Raw genomic sequence first — 6,152 nt, 5'->3', positions numbered from 1 at the left:
CGTCATCTCTTGGCTTCCCCTTATAGCAAAGAAACGCTCTTAGAGCAATAAGATAGTCTCGTACACCAACTTTGATTATAAAAATTAATGACATATTTGGCTATTACAACAAAATAATAGTAACAGAATGTCATTCTTTAAAAAGTTGGATAGATGTAAACTCAAATAAGCTTGAATGGGCAAGAGTTTCATTTCCTCATTCGGCACACAGATGCTAAATTAGGGGGATTTATTGCATAATTTTGGGGAATTCCGACTATATTACTGTAAAACTTGACTGTTAAATGAAACACTTTGCTTTAAGTGATATCAAAATCATTTACTCATCCTCATGTGTTTGAAACTTGTGTGAATTACTTTTTTTTGTAAAATGCCCAAGCTGCTTTTCTCCATTTATTAAAAACGCACGAACACATCAGTAAAACTAGATAAATATAAATTAAATATACACTTTAAAGCAAACAACTTTTAAACAGTATCAAATTGGAGTTCTTCATCTTGTAACAGCAGAAATGTGAAAATATTGTATAGACGAAAATAGAAAGCTGGATAGAATTCTTTTCATAAGGCTCTATTAAGAGCTGCATAGGCAAGTAAAAGTAGCTAAATTAAATGCATAAATATAAAAGATAAAATTATATAAAAATATATATTCATAAACGTCGTGGCATATATTTCATAATTGTATGACAAGGAATGTTTATGCATACACTTTAATAATAATTTAATAATTAGTAAAAATATAGTATGAATCACAAATTCAATATACTTTACCCAGCGCAGAAGTGGGGAGAATTAGCCGGTCAAAAACTTTTAAAAGTAAAGACTGTTAAAGATATCCGTAAATTAGCGGTTTTCCATAATTTGTGATTGTTTTTTATTTTTTCTTGTTTATTTATGCTTTTGAATTGCATTATGGGACTTTGATCTTTCTTCCAACAACGTATAATGTTGATAGGTTTGATAAAGTGACTTTTATTAACATTTTTAATAGTTTAAATTGTTATATTTTCTGGATTGGTGTTGTATAATACAGTACAAAAACCTTGTAATAAACTGGCAGTACATTTTCAGTTATTTTACAGACTTATTTCTCTCTAAATCCTTTCTTATTAAATCAATCTACTAAAAAATCAATAAAAGTCCCTTTCTTAAACTGAATTTTCAACATCAAAAGTCGACAGAGCAGAGATCAACATCCCATAATGCGATTCACAACTGTAAATAAACAGAAAACACGTGAATCACAAAATATGTAAACTGTTAATTAACAGATATTTTCACAGTGTATCAGAAGAAACCAAAGAAGCTCTCCAAAGTGAAGTTCTTTAAAGTCTTTCACAGATGGGAGAATTTGTTAATAATCCAAAGCAATGGATCCCAATGTGTTTTTGTAACACAAATAGTAACTTTTTTTCTCCCAGTCGCTGCATATGCAAGAAATATGAGTAAATAATAGGGACTATTTAAATTTTTGGGTGAACTATTCCTTTAAAAAAGCAAGGTTTCTAAAGATGATTTCTAAACAATCCTGCACTGAAAAAATATTTATTGGATTTACTTAAAACTATTTAAGGTAAGTGGTTGCAAACAATTTATATTCGCTGAATTTAAACAAACAAATTAAATGTAGTGATGTTCAACTTAATTTGTTTGTTTAAATTCAGCCCATATAAATTGTTTACAACCACTTACCTATTCTGAAAAATGCAGTAAATCCAATGAATCATTTTTTAAAAGTGTAATAAAGTACCCTTATTTTATAAATAAATGTATAAAATAAATAGATCACATCACAACAGTATTTTTTATCATGTCATGAGCTCTCTCTTTAAGAGGATGTTGATTATACTGCGAATATACAAAACAAGGGCCTGACATGGAAAACTTCTTACAAATCCTGGAAATTAAGTTCGGTTAAGTTCCACTTCGGCCTGCACAGGAAATGAGCCATGCTAGTTTAACCAAAGCCCTCCCACCTCCTGGAGCCAACAGGGATACTATGAGTAACAGAGCACTTTCTATCCACGCTAGATGGAAAAACACAGAATATACCAGCAAACAAAAATCACCATGGAGAAGGTGAGCTGTAAGATGTCACCATCACAGTCACTAAGCAGACGAGGTCAGCACATTATTGTCCCTATACATCAACACTGCTCCAGTTTATTTCACATTCCTCTTAGCCACTGGACCAAAAATGTGGAGGTGGAACTGAGGAGGATGTTTTCTTGACCAAGTGATGAGAAAGCCAAGACGCTGTTTGAATGCATTTTAGTTTACTTTAATTTCTGACTAAACAAGTAACCGTTTGCATTCTTAAGGGAGACAATGTCTAACAACTGTAGACTGTAAAAAATATTTGTAATTTCATACTTTTCAGTATTTTGCAATTCATTTTTTTGTTTATTTAAGCTTTTGAATTGCATTATGGGAACTTGATCTTTCTTCCAACAACCTTCTTCCAACTTTTAACCTTGGAAAGTTCGAAAAAGTGACTTTTATTACAATTTATAATAGTTTACAGTAATATATTGTCTGGGTTGGTGTTGTATATTACAGAATCAGAATCGGTTTTATTGCCAAGTGTGCTTCACACACACAAGGAATTTGTTTTGACTACAGAAGCTTCCAGTGTACATAAAGTGACAACACGAAATAAATATGAAAAAAAGATGATAAACATTAAACAGAGATGCAGTTAGTCAAAAAGATCTGGATGTTGAATTGTATGTACAGATTTGTTATAAATATACAGGTTTTAAGGTGCTGTGTACAAATGCATATGAGAAAGTATTGCACATGTTTATTGCACAGTAGGGGAATATTAACTGTTCATAAGGTAGACAGCCTGAGGAAAGAAACTTTTCCTGTGTCTGGCTGTTTTTGTGCTTGGTGCTCTGAAGCGCCGACCAGACGGTAACGGTTCGAACAGGAAGTGTGCTGGGTGCGAGGTGTCCAGAGTGATTTTGCGAGCCCTTTTACTCACTCTGGAAGAGTACAGTTCTTGAAGTGTAGGAAGGGTAGTGCCAGTGATTTGTTCAGCAGTCCGAACTATTCGCTGTAGTCTACGAGGTCGGTTTTGGCAGATGAACTGATCCAGACGGTGATTGAAGTGCAGAGGATGGATTGGATGACAGCTGAGTAGAACCGTACAAGCAGATCCTGTGACAGTTTAAACTTCCTTAGCTGACGAAGGAAGTACAGTCTCTGCTGGGCTTTCTTCAAATAGAGTCGATGTGAATTTCCCCAGTACACTACCTGATAAAAGTCTTTAGGAACAACAAATAATAACTTCATTTTTAGTTGATCATTTAGTATCAGAAGTGGCTTATATGAAAGGCAAAGGCCTCTAGATTATGCTTATTTTACCAAAATAAAATATGATCATGCCTTAATTCTTAATTATTTAATTAGCACAGTAAGGTGTGACTTTGCTTAGACAAAAGTCTTGTTGCTTAACAGAAATAATGTACAGTTTAGAATATAAAGTCATGGTGCAGTGGAAAAAGAATTAATATTGTGTATGACTCCCATGATCTTGGAGGACTGCATCCATACATCTCTGCAATGACTCAAATAACTTATTAATAAAGTCATCTGGAATGCCAAAGAAAGCGTTCTTGCAGGACTCCCAGAGTTCATCAAGATTCTTTGGATTCATCTTCAATGCCTCCTTCTTACACCAGACATACTCAATAATGTCTGGTGACTGGGCTGGCCAATCCTAGAGCACCTGAAGTATGAGAAGGAGTGCTATCCTGCTGAAGAATTTGCCCTCTCCTGTGGTTCGTAATTTAATAGGCAGCACAAATGTCTTGATATCTCAGGCTGTTGAGGTTGTCATCCACTCTGCAGATCTCTCGCATGCCCCCATACTGAATGTAACCCCAAGCCATGATTTTACCTTCACCAAGCTTGACTGATTTCTATGAGAATCTTGGGTCCATGCTGGTTCCAATAGGTCTTCTTTATTTATTATCTCTTATACATTGTTATTTGAAATTTCTAAAATGTCAATAAAAGTCCTTTTCTTAAACTGTAGAGTTGAATTTTTAACATCAAAAGTCGACAGAGCAGAGATCAAGGTCCCATAATGCATTTCACAACCGTAATTAAAGGAAAAACACTTGTGAATCACAAAATACAGAAACTATTATTTTTTAACGTGTAGTTTGCAATGCACTCTTTTTCTTTAAAACTCTTTACTCTTACTGTTTACTTTTACTTTTTACTTTAAGTTTTACTTGGTGCTTTGATCTGTAGGATTGTTAATACAGGAAGTAGTGATCCATGTTTTTTTTGACAAATATTTTGACTTTTTATTTGACATCAGTCAGGAAACAGACACCAACTTTTTGGCTCAAAGCCTTCCTCTGTGCTTAGAGTAATTAAATCCCATCATTCTCTTTTAAAATGACCATACTGTATGTTGACGTCATTCATAATTAGCCAATTATCAATTATTAAAAACATACTAGTTTGCTTCCATTTAAATTTAGGCAATGTTTCTCATTAAAGTCATATCATTTCCTATCTATTCAATGGAAGGTGTGAGGATTATGGCAGCGCTGTTGTTTAATTTGTTTTTACATCATTATCAGTTGAGACTGACACTATAGAATTGCTGTATATTTCCCAGCTATTTGCATTCAGTTGCTAAGGCAACAGTTGCTTGTAGTGTTTGTGGTGATGCAGTAATTATAACCACTGACCTCTGTCTCCTCCAGGCTGATGGAGGAAACACTTATCCTGAGATGATAGGCTATCTAAAGGACATCCAGCAGCTGGGATGACACATCTTGGAAAATCCTTGCTTTATCTCTCTCAACAGGACCCCAAATGTTGATCATGAGGCCCATTGCTGTCATTGTACATGCACACAAGGAAAGGAAACCAAATCGTCCTGCTCAGCAAAGATCATTTCTTGTTTTTGAGGTTTTGATTACTGATGAGGGATGGAGAGGAATAGCTGAGAAATCTATATTGTTTTCTTATTCAATATTTGTTTTTCAGCGAATTGTGTAAGATGAGACTTTACTGTAAGATCATGTTTATATCATTTACACTCAGGTTAAAAAGCTAGTGTTTTTTTTTTTTTTAGCTTTTTTTATAGCCCAGTCTGGATTTGTCTTATTAGAGATAATATTATGTTAGGTATGTTATTACAATTAGAAAAAAGTATTTGTATTTACTCATGAGATGGCAAAGCTGAATTCTCAGCAGCCATTACTTCAGTCTTCGGTGTCAGACAATCCTACAGAAATCATGTTGAAAACAAGTTGTTGCTTAACATTTTAAATGGAAACCATGATGCGTTTTGTCTGTGTTAAAGTTCAGCATCTACGTGAAACAGAAATTCATTTTAACATAAATGTTTTTAGTCACTTTTTATCAGCTGACTGCATCTTTTCTAAAAAAAAAAAGTATACAATCTTTAAAAAGCCACTTTTCGGTATCAGTGGTTCCGTGGAAAACCCTTTATTAACATTATTTTCATGGGTATATTTGTGGGAAAACATATTGAGTCTATCTATTTTTTATTTTATGCTGAAAATCATTGAAATATTAAGTAAAGATCATCTTCCATGAATATACATATGAGTAGAGTAATTCAATCCCTCCACCCTCTTTTCAAATGACTATTAATGTTGACGTCATCCAATGTTCAGTTGTTAAAAACATACTAGTTTGCTTCCATTTGAATTTAGGATCATCGAATTAGAATAAAGATTAACTTCCATGAAGACATTTTGTAAACTTCCTTCCATTAAATATATCAAAACTTAATTTCTGGTTATTATTATGGGTTGCAAAGAACACAGTCTGGGCAACTTTTAAGGTGATTTTCTCAGTGGTTTTATTTATTTTTCCGGATATTCAAATAGTTGTATCTTGGCCAAATATTATCCTATCCCAACAAACCACATTAAAAAAGAAAGCTTATTTATTCAACTATCAGATGAGTATAGATCCTTGTGCCGAAATTAACAATTATGACAAATGAACAATTAACAAATTTTGAGATCCAGGGTCACATACGGTTCCTTATCATGGAAACAGGTATTAAAATATTCTTCATGCTATAGAAACTCTTGTTTTTGCGCAAACTTTTTTTTTTTCCTTTTGGATTATTTATTTTTAGTGTTCTC

The sequence above is a fragment of the Danio aesculapii genome, chromosome 14, assembly GCF_903798145.1.
Source record: "Danio aesculapii chromosome 14, fDanAes4.1, whole genome shotgun sequence".
NCBI lineage: Eukaryota > Metazoa > Chordata > Actinopteri > Cypriniformes > Danionidae > Danio > Danio aesculapii.
Note: the sequence above shows the minus strand (reverse complement) of the source record.